The sequence below is a fragment of the Erinaceus europaeus genome, chromosome 1 (assembly GCF_950295315.1).
Source record: "Erinaceus europaeus chromosome 1, mEriEur2.1, whole genome shotgun sequence".
In the NCBI taxonomy this organism is placed as follows: domain Eukaryota; kingdom Metazoa; phylum Chordata; class Mammalia; order Eulipotyphla; family Erinaceidae; genus Erinaceus; species Erinaceus europaeus.
In genome coordinates, this window is record NC_080162.1 from 65,528,056 (window position 1) to 65,548,205 (window position 20,150).

General features: G+C 36.0%; 1 protein-coding gene across 17 annotated transcripts in view; it reads right to left on the reverse strand.

Moving 5' to 3' along the window:
• PLCB4 (phospholipase C beta 4) overlaps nucleotides 1-20,150 on the reverse strand; it is a 434,528-nt gene that overhangs the window by 181,393 nt on the left and 232,985 nt on the right. The gene's annotated exons all lie outside the window — the stretch shown is intronic.

The following is a 20,150-nucleotide window of genomic DNA, read 5'->3' on the forward strand; positions in this document are numbered from 1 at the left end:
AAAAAGAAAGAGCTACTACATTAATATTGGATAAAACACTCAAGTAAAAAGTGAAAACAGTAATAAATCATAAGAAAGAGGTGATGAAGTTAGAGTCATTACCATTTAAACATACAGTCACACAGCATCAAAACATACACTAAAAAACTGATATAAACATGAAGAGAAGTTGGCAAAATCGTAAATATTTTAGGAGCCAATGATTCTCATAAATTAATGAAAAAGACAAAAAAGTAATATAATACTAAGGATTTTAATATCACCATCCCATGCCTTGAGCAATCATAGGTCCTCAGTGATCAGTAATGAGAATAACCAAGTACAGGGATGTAAGCATTAGCATTAAAGTGAGAAACAACATGACAGCTTTCCCACCTACCAATTTGGAGAATGGTTAACAAAACTTATTTCTTCTAATCTGTATGTGAATTATGATCTTCCTACTCTTGCCAATTATCCCTACCTGTCAACATTCCCCCTTAGTTTTATTTCAAAGGGAGTACCAAGAAGAGTTTTTTTTTTATATAGAAAAATCTCATATAAAAATAAAAGTGAACTTAAAGCTTATATCAACTAACATCTTCTATAGATTTAACTCAAGGTTTTGAGAGTCTTTTTTTTTTTTCTTTCAGTGACAGAACAGCTCACGGTATCTCAAATTTCATTACTGTAATATCCATCTCTACCTTGGGCACAAATTTCATGTGAACTGTATTATTATATAAAAGGTTTTAAGTGGCATGGGGCTAGTGTAAGGAGGAGGATATTTTTGGCCTTAATTTCTAAAGAGAATTACCTATAGTGTGTGTGTGTGTGTGTGTGTGTGTTGTGTGTGTGTGGTGTGTGTGTGTGTGTGTGTGTGTGTGTGTGTGTGTGTGGTGTGTGTGTGTGTGTGTGTGTGTGGTAGGGGGCTTCTTTCATTGCTAGTTTTGGGGGGTTCAGAATAGAAATCAAGCATTTTTGCAGAATTGACAGGGATATTCTGAATTTTTCCAGTTTCCAACTGGGTTGGGGTGGGGGTTCGTGGAGTGTAGGGCCTGTAGTATAGGCAGTTGGATTGACCTTCCCATGGTGCATCCCATGAGTACCCATTCACTGGGGAAACTGACGATTCTTCCTAGCCGACTGAATCCACATGGATCCCAGTCACTTTCAAAGCCAGCAACAAGCAGCTCCTGATGCTGTTGACTGGCTACGGAAGAAGGGCAAACGCTAGAAGAAGAAGAAGTATAGGCAGTGCCTAGTTAATTATTTGTAGATGGTATAAAGGTGGCATGCAGACAAGAAAACACTGACACATAGAATCATGTTTAACAGCAGTTTGATCCAGGTAATTTAATTTTAAAATGGAAACAAAAGCACATGTTGTAGTCCAGCAAATTCCAGAGAAAGATGAAAGAAGCAAGAAATTGTTTCTTTTAAAAGACAGAGTGGGAGAATTGGTCACTCTTTAATAACCTTTTACAATCATCTCAATGTCTTACTCACCACTAAATGACAAAAACCACCCTCACTGTCACAGGTTCCTCTTCTCAAATGCTTTCCCTTGAGTTGTAAGACCTCACTTACAAGATAGTTCAAGGTTAAATTGCCACTTCCACATCTTAGAAAAGTTACACTTCACCATACAATGCCCACAGGAAGGGTCCCCTTTCTCCTTGAGGAACATAGGAAGTGAAGGAGACTTTTCACAAATAATGTGTATATAACTTATCACTTTTCCAGAGTAAATACCTTGAGTAGACTGGAAGAAAGCCAGTGGACTTTTAAATAGCCTCATTGTTTCTAAATACTTAAGCAACCAGAACAGATGAACTATTGTTTTCCTTGCAGAGTACAGTAGGAAGTGATTAAGGGAGGAGTGGGGGGGGGGGGCTAACATTTCTTGTTTTACAAAAGGTAGTGAGAAATTCTTCTAAAGGAAAGGATAAGACACTGAGATTGTTAGTAGGAGAACTACAAGGTTGCTCAGGTAGGTTGTTATGAAATAAATATTTAAGTAGGACATGAACATCACCCATGAACTTTCATCCATTCAGTTGGGGGCAAGTCAAAGGATGGATATTTGTTTGTTATCCTTCTCCACCCTGCATCTTTAAATCTACCCTCTTATCTCCCTGATTTATGATTCTGGTAGAGTGACTTGAACAAAATACATGAAATCAAGTTATATTTAAGGTTCTAGATACGAATGGTTGAATAGTGACCCCCCTGCTTCCTGAATATCTACTATATATTTATAGTTTTAAAAATTTTATTTATTTACTATTGGATAGAGACAGAGAGAATTTCAGAGGAGTGGGGGAGATAGAGAAGGAGACAGAGAGACACCTGCATCTCTGCCTCACCATTTGTGAAGCTTTCTCCCTGCAGATGGGGACCAGGGTCTTGAACCTGGGTCCTTGTAATCTGTGCACTTAACCAGATGCGCCACTGCCTAGCCCCGTATATCTACTATTTATTTCTGAAATCTGACTTGTTTTCTTACATGGTAAAACTAACGTTGAACTTCTGAATGAATTGTGAACATTCAGTTGGTGACATGACTTTGGGTCATTCCAATGGGCCCTACATATGATCATAAACATCATTAGAAAAAAAAAAGAGGAAGAAAGTCCAGAGGATAGGGGATTGACACAGCAGAAGATGACCACAGAGACAAAGATTGGAGTTATGAGGCCACAAATCAGAGTGCAGATTCAAAGGAGGTCTTGAAACTTTACATCAGGCTCAACCTGACGCTGTTGACTGGCTACGGAAGAAGGGCAAACGCTAGAAGAAGAAGAAGGAGAAGGAGAAGGAGAAGGAGAAGGAGAAGGAGAAGGAGAAGGAGAAGGAGAAGGAGAAGGAGAAGGAGAAGGAGAAGGAGAAGGAGAAGGAGAAGGAGAAGGAGAAGGAGAAGGAGAAGGAGAAGAAGAAGAAGAAGAAGAAGAAGAAGAAGAAGAAGAAGAGTGTTGATAGCCACCAGAAACTGGAAGAGGACAACAACAGGCTCTGCCTGTGAGGAATGCTCTATAAACACTTTAATTTGAGATTTCTTCCTTCCAGAAACGAGGCAGAATATATTTCTGAACTTTACAACCAGTAGTTTGTGATGTTTTTACAGCAGCTCAAGGGAACAAATGCACTGGGTCTACTGGAACTGGACATCTTCCAAAAAAAAAAAAAACATAAAAAAGAAAAGAAACATAAATCTACCCACTTGCCGACTCAATCTGAAAACTATACATACCCCTGCCTTGAAGGGTTGTATCTTTGTTCTGCTGAGTCAAAGACAAATTATTCAAGGTGAAAAAGTTCGAGAGAGCTGCTGTTCAACAGGAACTAACACTTGGCAATACTTTATACTTAAACATTTGTTAAAAAGGGAAGATCTCATGTATGTGGCTTTTCATAATATTTAAAGAATAAGGTCATAGGAGAGCCTAAAGGCAATAAAAAGGTTGCCAGCTAACTACACTCTATGCATCTGAGTAGTAAGTACATTCTTAAGTATGAAAGGAGCATACCTCTATGGCTTTTGTTATTTTCTTCTGTTCAAGATATGTAGCAACAGTGATTGAGATCAATCCATAGATGCTGACATATGTAACTATATCTATACAATCTGAGTCAGGTACCTTCTTCTAGGTATTTGTATTTAAGAACTGGCAAAACAGACATTCAGAAGAGTGTGGCTATGCTTTTGAAATGTCAAAGTACTGTGGTCCAGGAGGTGGACTAAATAGATAAAGCATTGGACTCTCAAGCATGAGGTCCTGAGAGTTCAATCCCTGGCAGCACATGTACCAGAGTAATATGTGGTTCATTCTCTCTCCTCCTATCTTTCTCATGGATATATAAATAAAATATTAAAAAAAAGAAATGTCAAAGTACTATGTATTATTGAGAACAGATGAAGAAATAGGTTTGATTTATTATAAACTATCTTAGTACTCTGCATTTTTTCTGTGAGAAATTTACATAATATTGTATGAGTATTTTCAGTTGTTAAAAAAAGAATACTATAGACCAGAATGTCATTGAAAAATGAATCAATAACTAAATACTCTATTACTGAGCTTCTTTGAGTATCAAAGACATTTCCGTAGTATATCTTTGCTCAGGATACAAATAAATTTTAACAATTTTTTATCTCAAAAACAAATAATTAATTAGTTTTCAAGATTTTATCCATTCATGAGAAATGATAGGTGAGAGAGAAAGAACCAGACATCACTCTGGTACATGTGCTGCCGGGGATTGAACTCAGGACCTCATGCTTGAGAGTCCAATATCTTATCCAGTGCACCACTTCCCGGACCACAAAATACTAAATTTAAATAAGCTCTGAGGTTCTATTCAAGTCGACCAAGACATTTTCATGTACTTATTCATTCACTCACTCACTCCTCTCCAGCAGTTGTTGCTGCTACCTTCTCTGATGTATGACATTCTCACAGGCATGAAATGGTATCTCATTGTTTCACTGTTGTTGACCTTATTTGCATTTCTCTGACAATCACACTCCTTTATTCATCTATTTGCCACCATGGTTATTGCTGAGGCTTGTGTCTGCACACTTCCACCACTCCTAGCAGCCATGTTTTTCTAGAGACAGAAAGAAATGGCAAGATAGAGCAAGGGAAGGGGGAAAGAGAAACACAGAGGAGAGAAATAGTTACTGTCTTTCTATTTTTAAATGTCCTTCCTTGGATCAGCAAAATAGCTCACCTAGATAGAATGGCTGTTTTATTATGCATGCAACCCAGGTTCAGGCTCATGGCCCACACTGGGTAAGCTTTAGTACTGTTGTATCTGTTCCTCTTTCCTTCTGTCTCTATGCCTGTTGTTTTTTGTTTGTTTGTTTGTTATTCTTCTCCATCATGTTTGTCACTGATGCTTGGTGCCTGCACAGTTCCACAGTTCCCATGGTTATTTATTTATTTTTTTGATTGGGGGAGTGGGGAAGGAGAGACACCTGCAGGACCGCTTCACCACTTATGAAGCTCTCTTCATGCAGGCAAGGATTGGTGTTTTGCATTTGGGTCCTCAAGCATAACCTGTGTGGCCTATCAGGTAAGTCACCACCTGGCACCTAGTCTTCATTTTTAAACTTCTATTTGTGAATAAATGAGTTCGTTACACACGCACACACATGCACATACACACATGAGGCAGCATAGCTTTCAAGTAAATAAAAATGCATCACAACTCAATGTTAACTTTTTTATTTTTGTCTTATGAAGAAAGTTAAATAAAGATTTAATCCCTTCCCCATTCAATCATACAAATCCCATTAAACCAAATAACCCACAACCTTAAATGACCCCATGCTGAGAACAATATAAGTTGTTTCCCAGAACAGTGTGTTGGGGGAAAATTTTCACTAACAAAGGTATTTGACTCTACAAAGGACACTTCAATGTCTTAATCTGAAGTCTTTAAATACCTTATAGTCCTAGAAACTGATCAACAGCTATAGCCAGACAAGCCAGAGCTTTTACACAAATAGCTTTACTTCAAGTAAGAATCTATTTTGACACTGATTAACAGTGACTTTTCTCATTTGCAAACAAAACTAAATTTAAAAAAAATCCATTTTCATCAAACCATTCAATAACCTTTTCTCATAGCATATAATGGGGGTAGGACTAAAAGACTATAATGGGCAATGCTGCAGAGTATTGAGTACTAGGATCATTCCTATATAGTTTGATAAAAAATAATATTGAAATACATTTATATAAAATGCACATATTCTTTGACTCAGTAATGATATTGACAGATTACAGAATGGTTGGATTTGGTCTTCAATGGCTTTTTATTATTATTATTTTAATTTTTTATACTTATTTATTCCCTTTTGTTGCCCTTGTTTTATTGTTGTAGTTATTATTGTTGTTATTGATGTTGTTGTTGGATAGGACAGAGAGAAATTGAGAGAGGAGGGGAAGACAGAGGGGGAGAGGAAGATAGACACCTGCAGACCTGCTTCACTGCTTGTGAAGCAACTCCCCTCCAGATGGGGAGGCAGGGGGGTTCGAACCAGGATCCTTATTTTGGTCCTTGTGCTTTGCACCACGTGCACTTAACCCTTTGCGCTACCGCCCAACTCCCTTCAATGGCTTTTTAACAGAAAATGCTTCTGGTCTTAGACATAAATATCTCATATAAATAGATATTTATAATATAGCAACTGATTCAAAACAACTTCCCAAAGTTTAAAGACGGCAGGAGTAAGATGGGAACAGAAAACAAACATCTACCCTATGTCTCTACCTCTCCCATTTTAATATTAAGCAAGATTAAAAGGAAAATGTGAATTTAAAAATTTGATGATCACAAAATAGGTTAATGAGACTATCACAATAAATGTCCTTTTAAAATTTATTAGATGATATTTATTACATCAGAATGCTTCAAAAGATGTATCTAAAAGATGTGTCTAAAAGACCTGATATTTAGGGTTAGTGAACTTAAACTATAGTGAGTAACTATCAACACATATTTTACTATCAATTTTCAAATAAATTGATAAATCATATAGTTTCTTTTCTTTTTCTTTCTTTCTTCTCCTCCTCCTTCTCCTTTTCTCCCCGACCCTCCTCCTTTTTTTTTTTTTTTTTAACAGAAGTCACTTATTTGAGAAAACTGGATGTTGGCTAATTGTAACATCTAAGTTCTGATGTCAGTCCACCAACCTCCTCTTAACAATGTTAAGTGACTAAAATTGTATTAAAAATAATTGAGAGAGAGCATATGTTCACATGTATCCATAAACCAGGGAAAATATATACCTGAAAGCAAAAGTACACTAGAGTTTGTTGTAAGTACCCCCCTAACACTGCCTCTCCACTATTCCAACCTTTGGGTCCATGATTGCTCAACAATTTGTTTGGCTTTGTATGTTAACTCTCCTTTTCAATCACCAGGTTCCAGATGCCATCAGGATGCCGGCCAGGCTTCCCTGGACTGAAGACCCCACCAATGTGTCCTGGAGCTCTGCTGCCCCAGAGACCCACCTTACTAGGGAAAGAGAGAGGCAGACTGGGAGTATGGACCGACCAGTCAACGTCCATGTACAGCGGGGAAGCAATTACAGAAGCCAGACCTTCCACCTTCTGCAACCCACCAGGACCCTGGGTCCATGCTCCCAGAGGGATAGAGAATGGGAAAGCTATCAGGGGAGGGAATGGGATATGGAGATTGGGTGGTGGGAATTGTGTGGAGTTGTACCCCTCCTACCCTATGGTTTTTTTTTTTAATTTATCCTTTCTTAAATAAAAAATAAATTAAAAAAATAATTGGGAGGAGCTCACTGACTAGGTAATCTCTTGATATTCATTTCTTCCCTCACTGTTAAGTCCCTGGTGGTTCAGGCTTAGCAAGCAATAAGAGTACAGGAAGGCTCGATGGCACAGGTTGAGGGCAGAGGTGACCTAATTACACATGTCCCTAAGGTGTTTTATACTTAAAGGTTTAAAAGTTCCTGGCATGCCCAGGAGGTGGCATAGTGGTAGAACTCTGGGCTTAAAAGCATGTGATCCTGCATTCAATTCCTGGTGCTGCCTAAGCCATAGTGTTCTTCTGGCCATTTCTAATTCTTCTATCAGTCTCTCTTGTGAAATACACAAAATAGATTTTATTTATTTACATTCCCACAGTTTATTCATTTTACAAACAGAAATTATTATCCTTTAATGGGCATTTTACCATTTCTTCCCACCACACAAACCCTGGCAATCATCATTTTATTCTCTTCCTGTGAGGTTTTTTGGACTCTATATATTAATAGAAGGAATATCATACAACATTTGTCTTTCTTTGTATGACTTATTTCAATTAACATGATGTCCTCCAGATCAATTCATGGCAAAATAAAACTTAAAGAAAAGTTTCTGGCTTGCTAGTATTTTAGACTTTCCAGAAGATATCATTTGAACATTAATGATTTTTGTTATTGTGAATTACAGATGTGATTGCTTAAAATAATTTTAATCGACAAGACTGAAGATAAACAATTTCATGTAATAACAGCCATATTTTAGTAAAAGTATTTTACATATTATAAAAATTCCACAAAATAAAGGTTTCTTTATTTAATGCCTCAGGTATTAATTATTTCTCATTTTACTGACTTAGAAAGTATAGCAGACAGCAGATATTATATTTATTATTACTAAGTATTTAAGATAAATAGAGTTAACCTTAGTAGCCTTGAGAAATAGAACAGTCCTGAGAAATAAAATGATTAGTCAATTCTGGGATACTTATAAAGACAGGGCATGTTGTTTCTCTTTCAAAAGTAGAAGAACTTGTCACCATTTTCAAGATCAGACTAATAAAATATGCAGTAGATATACATAGTTATAATATACAAAAACCTCTCCCTTAGTAGTGGCTGTTAGTCAGTCATACACAAGAAGTCCTCACCCTCAGTAGGAGTTCTGATAAAGTCTGGGAAAACAGGAAACAAAGTGGCAACATGACAGATTAAGTACAGTTTTATGGTGAGGTCATAAATAAATTACACAAATAACTGTCTCTGTTGAATCATGTTTTTCATGGTATTCATTGTGCAGCTAACATAAAATTTAGGGTTTTGATCTTTAGAGCCCATGGGTTCAATAAGAAGATTATGAGAAAGACCTCTTGTGGGTCTCTCAAGGACCTTAACCTGACTATAAGGTAGTCTTAGAAACAGTTTGCTTGCTTCTGGGTTTTTGTTTGTTTTTGTTTTGGCATGTGAATGAGATCTCTAGATTCCACATATGAGTGAGACCACCTGGTAGTTGTTTTTCATCTCTTATTTATTTTGCTAAGTACAATCACCCCAGTTCCATTCATTTTATCCAAAAGGGCACAATATCATCTTTTTTTAATTGCAGAATAGTCTTTTAAAAAATCTTTATCTTCACTGAATGAGGAACTTTGAGAAGCCCAGCATTGTTTGCTACTATAGTGTCCACAGGACACAGTCAATCAACAGTTAAAGAATACTAAATATCTTACTGTGAGGGGGATCTCTCAACCAAGCCCAAAACAACAAAGGCAGAAGATAATAAACTCTGTTACCCAACTACACTTTAGTACCATTTTAATGTGCATCTGCTCTTCTCTCCAGGACTGTCAATGCCATTTCTCGCCATCTATTCCCAATTCATATCTTGCTAACCAATGGTGCTTAGCTGGAACCTAACCTATAGAATAAGCTTCTATTCTTTCTCTGTAGCCAGACTGTGCTGATGAAAGGCTTCTGCACTGTAGATCCAACCTTAGCTCACCAATATTTGCTCTGCCTCTGTAACGTGACTGTGCTGATGAAAGGCTTCTGCACTGTAGATCCAACCTCAGCTCACCAATATCTGCTTATGACCTTGGACCACTTATTCCCTGTAAGGTCTGTTCAGATTGCCACTTAGCTCCCAGAAGATGGGAGCACATGATGGACATATGCTTTTTTTTTTTTTTCTTCCCATGGAGACTTCCTGTTTAGAGGAGAACCCTTGGGATACTCATAAAGTCTCCCTTCCTTCTTCATTTACCTAATCATTCATACTTTGCCCTTTATTTGTGGCTCTGCCACAATTATTAGGCAAAACATCACCAATCTGAATCTCACTTGTCAAAAGTAAAAGCTCTCTTTAGAGGCTTGATTTTGCCTTAATTAACCAAGTATTTCAAAGGAAGTATTTTTTTATTTTATCTTCATTTGAATAATCTATCGAAATGTTGCCTCAGGCATGTGTATAGAAAAAAATCTGAGGATTGCAAGGCAGAACTTCACAAAATAGGTCAAGTGCTTTGAACTAGAAGCAGAAAAATTCAACGGCTTGAAGAGTTCTTCATTTTAAAACTTTAAAATAGTCACATTTTGACAAGTAGGTCTTTGTTATTATGATACAGTATATTGGGATTAATTCCAAACAAAGAAAGGAGAAAATAAAATATTCTTTCCTCAGTTTCTAAATAAAAACAAAATGGTCTTTATATATTCATACAGACAGAGGCATCATATAACAAATGGTTAGAGAAATGTAACCTAAGTAAACCTCAAGTCTCATACAAATCAGTGCTCTTCTTGCAAACGTGTTCAAAATGTTTTTTATTGCAATTTTCCAAAACTTTAAAAAAACAGATAAAAAAAAAGGTAGATGGAACTAATAAAATGAGATAGCAGTTAAAAAATTATATGTACCTTTATGTTTTAAGATGTTGGATTTTTTTTTCATTCACAGAATTACTTTTAAAATCCCCTTCCTTTTCCTTGTTTTTAAGATATTTATTTACTAATGAGAGAAACAACTAAAGTATCTCTCTGACATATGCATATCAGAATCCAATGCAGGGCCTCACCCTTGCAAATACTGTGCTCTACTGTTATGCCATCTCTCAGTCACTCTGTTTTTGATTAAATAAATAAATAAATAAATAAATAAATAAATAAAACAAGCCTGAAAGAAAAAGAAAAAAGAAAGTCCTTATCTTAGTTTATCTATGGAGAAAGTATTACCTTATCAGGTGTAGAAATAATTAACCATTATTTCCAGTGAAGCAGGAAACTTATTGTGTGCATATATTTTAACATGTCCACCTTGTTTTAAGGTGCACTCTTAAAATACACATAGTCAGAGTATTTCTATCTGTTTACTTTAGCTTTTAGGGTGTTTACTGGGACTCTGTTCATGCTGCTGGAGTCTGATAGCCAGGGAGATGAAACATTTTATTTGATACACTGTTATTTGCTGAAAACACCAGTAACAAAAGTCCACACAATTTGACTAGGTCATCTAATGTGACATTAGAATAGTACATTAGAATGATCACAGTTTTATGGGTCTATACACAATTTGGTGACTTCCTAAAAAAATGGTTTGACTTCAATTAAATATTACATTGTTTCCACAATTAATATTAAATTAATATGACCTATACAGCCTGCTGGAATAGAAAGAGCAAGGCAACCAGAGATGGATAACCTGAATTCCAGTCTCAGCTCTGTCTCAATTAGTTATGTAACTTCAAGGAAGCCTCTTACACTCTTAGAACATTGGTTTCCCTTGTCTAAAAACCACAGGCAGAAAAATTGTTTTCTAATCCTTTCTAGCTGAAACTCACTTTATTAAGTAGTGCTGAATTAATAATGCATGTTACTATTATTTAAGAACCATATATGTCCTTCTTGAAATATATTGCCAAAATAAAAGCCACATTCAAATGGCTTTGAATAAGATTAAAAACAACATATAACTATTGTGTATTGAAAAGCAACTGACAGGGTAATGACATAGTGACATTTCTAGAACAGCTCTTCAGTATCAAAGCAGACTTTCAAGATGCCAAGTGCTTGCCCAGTTCTGTTAAGGTCAACAATCTTCAAATAGTTGTTCCTTTCAAAAGATGTGTACTTTTAGTGGATTATTTAAAAAATGTGTTTGCTTCCACTGCTTATATAGAAATTGAAAAACATCGTTCACTCAACCAAGACCCAGAAGTAATGGGAAGAAGAATATCAGAGGTCAGACAGTAGGATGTGAAACAATTCCCTAGAGTTCACACTATATTTTATTTTAGGATATGTCTCTAAATTCTAATTCAAAACCGTATCAGCAGGCTGGGGTGGGGGTAAGGGGAGAGAAAACAGTTTCTCTAACTAAACTCCCATCTCCCTTGTTAGAGAAGTTCATGGTTCCCCTAAGTGTTGGACACTAATAAGCAAAGTTACTGAAAACTTCTTCAGTCTTTGTGTTTGCAATCAATTATTTTGTTTCTAAGGGGTAAAGTTTGAGCCACCATATTCTCCAGTGCTACAAAATCACAAGCAAACTTCAGATACATCAGAAAGAAAAGAAGTCAATGGTCTGCAAAAAAAGGAGGCAGACATTCTCATCAAGAGAAAAGCTGAACTTGCTGGAATAATGAGTAATGAAAGTGACTTCTGTTAACACTCAGCTATAAGTGCAGACATTGTGACTGTTTTCTGTTGATCCATCAAGCCTCACAAAACTCTAGCAAGGACTTCAGCATATATCTGTAAGGTTTTATATTTTTCAAGTAAAATATATTTAACATGATCCTTTTAAGATGGAAAATGTTGCCCAAATACAAATTTGTTAAAAGCACAACTCAGGATACTCAGATGCTCTCAGATTATGAAAGAGCTAGAACTCAAACCTCTGACTTTAAACTCTTACTGTTCAGCCAATAGTTATCATACTAAATACTCCTAAAATTCAGTAAAGCACTTTGAAGAGCTAGTCTCTGACCAAAGCAAAGCAAATTCAAGTCATGCCTCCTGGAATTGAAGTTGCTTTAATGAGAAATAGTTAAATTAAAAGTAAGAACTGCCACCACATAGGAGATTCCTATGTTACTATCACTATCTAATTTCCCACCTAAAAGTTACCTAGGGATATCCATCTTTATTAAGTCACCTTTAAATGAAAATGTTTTATAAATTTCAAAGGAAAAATAAGGGGTTGGAAGGTGGTTCAGCAATAGAACACATACCTGATAACTCAAGTCCTGTATTCAATCACTGGGACTAAATATGACAGTGTTGTTCTATACTCTCAATCATAAAAATTAAGAAATAAATTACTTAAAAAGAATGAAGAAAGTTCAAGTTTCTGTCATTAATTTTAATGTCTGCATAATTTTCACCTGGCTGAGAGTACATATTACTATGTACAAGAACTCAGGCTTGATCCCCTACAGGGGGGGACATTTCACAAGTGGTGAAGTAGGTCTCTAGGTGTCTCTCTCCCTCTCTCCCATTTCTTCCATCTCAATTTCTCTCTATCCTATCAAATAAAGTAGATAGATAGGAATAGGAAGAAAGAGAGAAAGAGAGAAAGAGAGAAAGAGAGAAAGAGAGAAAGGGAGAAAGGAAGAAAGGAAGAAAGGAAGAAAGAAAGAAAGAAAGAAAGAAAGAAAGAAAGAAAGAGGAGAAAAGGAGAAAATGGCTCTGGGAGTGGTGGCTTTGCAGTACCAGCACCAAGCTCCACTGATAAGCACAGAGGCAATAAAAAAATTAATTAACTAATTAAAAAAAAGAAAAAGTCAACAGTATCTTTAAATATTTTTGTTTTCAAAGAATCATAAATGAGATAGAGAAAACTTGGTTTTATTAGAACATCAAGATCTATTCACTTGGTCCATGACATTAGTTGGCCTACAATGCTATTTTGGAATATCTGTGGTGGTCATTTTAACAAAATTAATGTGACTGCCTATATTTAACTCTGATGAAATCACAAGTGTGAGTAAGACACTATATATACTTTTGTTGTTATTTTTATTCTGCTAAAATTGAAACTAATCCTAAGATAAAGCAGGAAAGAAAATGGGATTCAATTATAACCATTACATGAATGATAAGTTAAATCAGGTTTTGTATAGGAGGTATTTACTGACATTTTAAGAGAGGAAGGCTTCTGACTAAGCTACATTCCAGTCACATACATCAATACTCTTTCATAATCAATTTCATTTAAAATAATAAAATAATTTAACTATCAAATCACTCTAAATGCTGCATATTCTGCCCCCCCCAATTATTATTTTTTTTGAAGAATCTACATACAAATGACTAGTGGTCCTGGGAATGTTGATGTTAAATCTACATCAGGAAAATAAGACTTGGAATAAAGTGAGCAGTTGCACACAACAGATTATTCTAGGCATCTACATATCACATGCTCCTTTATTCTTGGTGGCTATAAGGAAACTATTAGGGGTCGGATGGTTTTGCACCTGATTGAGTGCACATGTTACAATGCACAAGGACTGGGGTTCAAGCCCCCAGCCCCTACCTGCAGGGGGAAAGCTTCACAAGTGGTGAAGCAGTGCTGCAGGTGTCTCTCTGTCTGTCTCTCTCTCTGTCTTCCCCTATCCTCTATCTGTATCCAATAAATAAAGGTTATAATAAAAAATTTAAAAAACTTTTTTTTAAAAGTTCCTCTAATTTCTTTTCAGAATATAAGCCTGGGTTAGTCCACATCTCTAGGTCTGATTAGTGTCTTTTTAAAATATTTATTTATTTATTTACTTACTTATTTATTATTGGGTAAAGACAAAGAGAAAATTGAGAGGGGAAGGGGGAGATAAAGAGGGAAAGAGAGAGATATCTGCAGCCCTGCTTCACTACTTGTGAAGCTTTCTCCCTGCAGGTGGGGACCAGGGGCTTGATTCTGGGTCCTTGTGCACTGTAATGTGGGCACTTAGCCAGGTGCACCACTGCCTGGCCCTGGCTTGACTACTGTCTTCACAGATTCCTCCTACTCAAAAAATTCTATTATAAATACTCTCTTCAAACATGCAGAGAAATGCTTTTAGGTATTATTTTGCACGAATATTGACTAGAATGAGATTTCTAGTAAGACAGATTGAGTATTTTGGGGAATTCCAGTCCAGTTTTAGATTTCCAAATAGTGTTAAAAATAATATTAATAATTTAAAAAAAAGCAAAACTTTCTACTCAAACAGGCAACATCTTGCTTTTTCACCTGTGAATTTAAAAGAGCTTCTTCAAAGAGTCACTATCAAGGAGACCACAAAAGTCAGTTTAGAAAACAATGACTGCCACTATTAAGAGTTCTTCTTCCACTCTAAACTAGAACTTATAAAAAATTATGAACTAAAAATTTGAGCTTCAGATTTTGGTCATTTTTGATCATCCATATGCTATTCTCTGGAAAGCAAAACATTTCAATTTCAGTACTAACCAACACTAATTTTGGCATTTTACAGTTTGTTTGCCAAATTATCATCACTTAAATTTAAAAAGGTTCTTTCCTCAACCCTTGTCATACACCATAATACATATAGCCATACAGCTGCTATATACCACTCCCTAAATGTTTTTTTAATATGAAATAATTAAAATATATGGGTAAAATTTTCAACCTTGTTGAAGTCTTTGAAGGCTATAGGCTATTAAAATTATCGAGACAACAGGCATCTCAGCAACACTTAACATTGGTACAAAGGGAAAACATGTCTTTAAAAATTCTGTGTCTAGGGAGTCAGGTGGTAGCAGAGTGGGTTAAGTGCAGGTGGTGCAAAGCACAACGACCAGTGTTAAGGATCCCAGTTCGAGCCCCCAGCTCCCCACCTGCAAGGGGTTGGCTTCACAGGGGTGAAGCAGGTCTGCCCGTGTCTATCTTTCTCTCCTACTCTCTGTCTTCCCCTCCTCTCTCCATTTCTCTCTGTTCTACCCAACAACAAATGAAATCAATAACAACAACAATAATAATTATAACAATAAAAAACAACAACAATGGCAACAAAAGGGAATAAATAAATAAAATATAAAATTTCTGTTTAAAAAAAAGTTCTGTATCTGTTCTCTAGTTTAAATTATAGAAATTACTATTGTTTGGCTTAAGGGGAAAGAAAAACACAAGAGATATAAAGAAATGAGATATAAGATAAATCCTGAAATCTAAATAGATCATGCACACTTTCCATCTTTTCTGCAGTTTATATCACAAAGTAATTTAATTAAGGTTCTATAAAAAAGGTCACTATTGCTATAATATTAAAATATATCTTAGCATATATCAATCTCCCATCAGCCTGAAATATTAGTTCAAGACTAGATTTATTATGATTTTAGCATGAGTCAGTATTAACTTTCTGCAAACATTGCAACTATTTTCAAATCAGATCAACAGTGGAATATAAAACTGAGATTCATAAAAATAAAAGCAGGGGGATGGCATAACTGCATATTAGTTCTTAGAGATTAACTTTAAATACACTCTGAAACTGTGAGATAGCTTATCAAATAATTCATTCTGTATTGGTGTCTTCATCTGGCAAAGGAATTGGAAATATGACTATAGTCCACACATCATGCATCAAATAAAGCTGCTTATTTTAGGACAAATTCAAATTCAAGCATTATTAATAACTTTTATTATCTTCACAGTCCATTCTGGCCCCTAATGCCTTCTATGAAAAATGTATATAGTACTGTATAAAGTTTATCTAATATAACCGGAGAGCCAAAACTCATTATTTTGTAATGTATGAAATAAATGTCATGAAAGCACTGTCTGAAAAGCAACCACTCTCACTAGATCTCCCATTAAAGGAAAATTCTAGACTCTAGACTCATAGGCACGAGACCTGACAACTTTCTGAGGGTGTTGGGCAGGGGAAAAAGCAAAGGTTATGAAATACTCATTCCTGAGGCTCTCAATTCCTAGGTTCCTATATCACAATAAGCCTGATCTGAGAAGTACTCTGGTCTTTCTCTCTACATCTTTCTATCTGCATCTCTCTCCTTAAAATAAATAAAATATTGGGGGCCATGTGGCAGTGCAGCAGGTCAAGTGCATATGGTGCCAAGTGTAAGGAATGGCTTAAGGAACCCAGTTCGAGTCCCTGGCTTCCCACCTGTAGGAAGGTTGCTTCCTAAGTGGTGAAGAAGGTCTGCAGGTGTCTATCTTTCTTTCCTCCTCTCTCCGTTCCCCTCCTCTCTCCATTTCTCTCTGTCCTGTCTAACAACAACAACAATAATGACAACAAAGACAAACAACAAGGGCAACAAAAGGTGTCTTTCTCTTTCCTCCTGTCTTCCCCTCCTCTCTCGATTTCTCTCTGTGCTATCCAACAATGAAAGCAATAAAAACAATAATAATAATGATAACAACGATAAACAACAAGGGCAACAAAAGGGAAAAATGGCCTCCAGGAGCAGTGGATTTGTGATGTAGGCACCGAGGCCCAGCAATAACCCTGGAGGCAAAACATAAATAAATAGATATATAAATAAAATATTTTAAACTAAAAATAAGTAAAAAAAAACAAACAAAATGTTTTTTAAAATAATTTGAAAGGTATTTCTATGCCCACAGTTGTATGCCTAGGAAAATGGCATGGAAGTTTTCCTGGTTAGATGAGCATAGAGACCCCAGAAAATGTGAGCGCGTGGTAGATATATACAGATGCTGATAGTACATGAAAATTTCCTCCATAGGACATCAGGCCTTATTTCTCTTGTTCAGTTCTCAGTAGATTGCATTTATTTTCAATTTTCTTAGTATCTTTATTTAGATATTGAATAGAGACAGTCAGAAATTGAGAAGGAAAGGAGAGAAAGAGAGCAAGAGAGGCATTTGCAGCCATGCTTCACCACTCACAAAGCTTTCCCCCTTGCAGGTAGGGACCAGAGGCTTGAACTTGGGTCCTTGTGTACTGTAATGTCTGTGATAAGCCACCTGGCCCCAGTAGGTTTCAATAATTGATTAGAATCCTTTTTCAACTCATGATCTCCTTGACTTGCTCTTAAAAGATTTTGATAGCACTGCACTCTCTGGTTGTGTTTTAAACTAGATGCAGTACCTCAAAATAGTTTTGGGTCTCTGCAAAGTTGTACCTCACACTCTAAATCACAAACAATTGGCTGTAGAAGAAGCATTTTCAGACAGCTCTCTAGCCCTGTTCTCAACTGTAACTACATCTTCCTAGACAATATTTTCAGTTCACCTGCATGTTAATAATCAAGCTCAAATAAAAATCACTAAAGACAAGGGCCCCTAGGAATAACTTAAATTAGACTTCCTAGCTTCTCTTCACTCAAAGGTCCCTATTTTCATCTGCTCTATTCCTATTTTTGATTCCTGTTTATTATTCAATTTTATTGTTTTGTCTTGCTTTGTGTCTTGCTGCCTTTCAGTCACCAACTTGAAGATGCTACTATGATTCCATCTTGACTTCCCTGGACAGATGACCTCACCATGATATCCCAGAACCTCACCTCTTCAGAGCCCTACCCCACTAGGGAAAGATAGAAAACAGGATGGGAGTATGGATTAAACTGTCAACATCCATGTACATTGGATAAACAATTACAGAAGCCGAAACTCCAACCTTTTTCACCCTTAAAAAATGCTGGGCCATGCCCCCACAGGGGGAACAATGTTAGGGGAAAATGACTAGAGGGCTCTGAACTCCAATTCCATCAAGAAAGACCTCAAGGCTGGAGAGAGAAGAGGAAAAGGAAGGACATTCAGAAGTATCAATAAGTGTAGGTGTGACTTAGGAAGGGAAGGTAGGACCATAGGAAAAAAAAAAGGGTATATATATATAAATGTGTAGATAGTTATAGAAATAACAAGTCAACCTATATCTGTGACCTTGGGAGAACTACTGCAGTTTCCAATGGGGACACTAAACTGTGGTGGTGGGAATGGTGTGGAATTATACCCCCCCCCCGTTATCTTGTAATTTTGTAAATCAGTATTAAATCACTAATAAAAATACAATTATGTAAAAAAAAAAGAAGAGGCATTGCCTCTTTTAACTTCATGGTATCCTTATTCTCAACCATTTTTAGGCAATGAAACACAAAGGTTTTATGCTCATGTAAATGAACACTAAGGATTTTAACCAGATTCCAAGGAGTCCTTCAAATTGATACCCTTAAAACTTAAATTAGTTTCCAAAGAACTCACTACTTCATCAAAACTTTCACCAAAAAAAAAAAAAAAAAAATTCAAGGGTTTATGAGTGGAGACACCCCCCAAATATGTCTATAGATGAGCTATATATCCAATCTACTTTATTACTGATAAACCCATCTGTGGACATTTATATCCAAGAAATACACAGGAAATGGGGTAGTGACCAAGCTCTAAAATCCAAGTTAGTATCAAATGTCAAACAACATACACCACTACACAAAAGAGCTAACAATGACATAAGACACAAGATGTTACTTATAGGTTAACTTAAGAAGCAAGTGCAGAAAAACACAAAGTGAAACGAACTAGATGTGTTTTTCCCAAGCAAAGAACTCTGGAGAAGGGAAGGAAGAGAAGGGGTGAAGAGGATCTGGGGTCATTGCGCATGACCATGTTAAGGAACCTATGCTGGCGGGGAGAGTGTTTTGCGGACACCTATCACAAAAAGGTGAGAAAATGTACCCATGTGTCAACAACTGTACTGTACACTCCCAATAAAATAATTAAAACAAAACAAAATGATCAAAGAGCTCAGTTAAGTGGACCAAAGCGCCCTCAGAGTGAAAAGGAGTAATATGAAGACCTCGTTCAATCAAATACTGTGAAATAAAGAAGAGTCTACAAAATAGATTTCAAGAAGTTTCTCCACCTCAGAATAGACATGCCTATACTCTTTCTCCTACCTAACAAGGTAAAAGAGATGGTATGTAAAGAAAGCTTTTGGAAATGGCAGTTTTCCATACATCTCAGGAATTGTCCTATTTCACAAGAGAATAGCTGCAGAGCACTGTAACTTCTATTAACCTCTAAATCTGCTGTGAAATCATATTAGGAGGCCTACATTATGCAAAAAAGGGGGCAGGAAGCAGGCTTTATTTACCAAGGGTCACAACAAATGAAAAGGAGAATTTAATTTTTTTCTTTGACTGAAGAAAGCAGACAAGAACGCAGGAATAGTCATATGAAACAAATAATTCAGCTATAACCGAATTATTTGGGAACTAAGTGAATGTGTTCATAACAAGGTTGGTTTGTTTTGGTGAAAATAATGCCAGTATGAATTCACTATACATCTCTAAATACCCTAAGCATTTCGACATGGTTTGCATTTATAATAATATGCTTCTTTTACAGCAAATTAAACATATTTCACCTCATTTATTCAATAAGGTCTTCACTCTCGATGATTTACTTTATAGAAAATAAGTCAGTAAAAAAAATATCTTTGGCAAGCTGTTTGTTTTTCATGCAGAAAGTCAATGATCGACCTTCTGAATCACCTAATCTATAGGCAAGTGTCATTCGACAATTTTACTTAAAATAACTGATTTTTTTCTTTCTATTTATAGCATATGTTTAGTTAGATAGTACTAAAAAGTATAAAGCCAGACTAAGTGTATCTGATCCAAATATTAAGCTTTATAAGAAACTAAATTATAATTAAAATAATATAAATACAGAACTAATTTTAAAATGGTGAAATGGCTAGAATTACCAGCAAAAGTTATATATCTTGCTTATCTTTGATGTATCTTTTTATTTATGATGGAAGACAATATTTCTACACATGTTCAAATAACACTGTACAGGGGCCAGGGGATAGTTCACTATATAGCCTTAACATGTCTTAGCACATATAACTCCTAAGATCTAGAACCAGCACTACACAGAAGCATAATGGAAAGAAACAGAGGA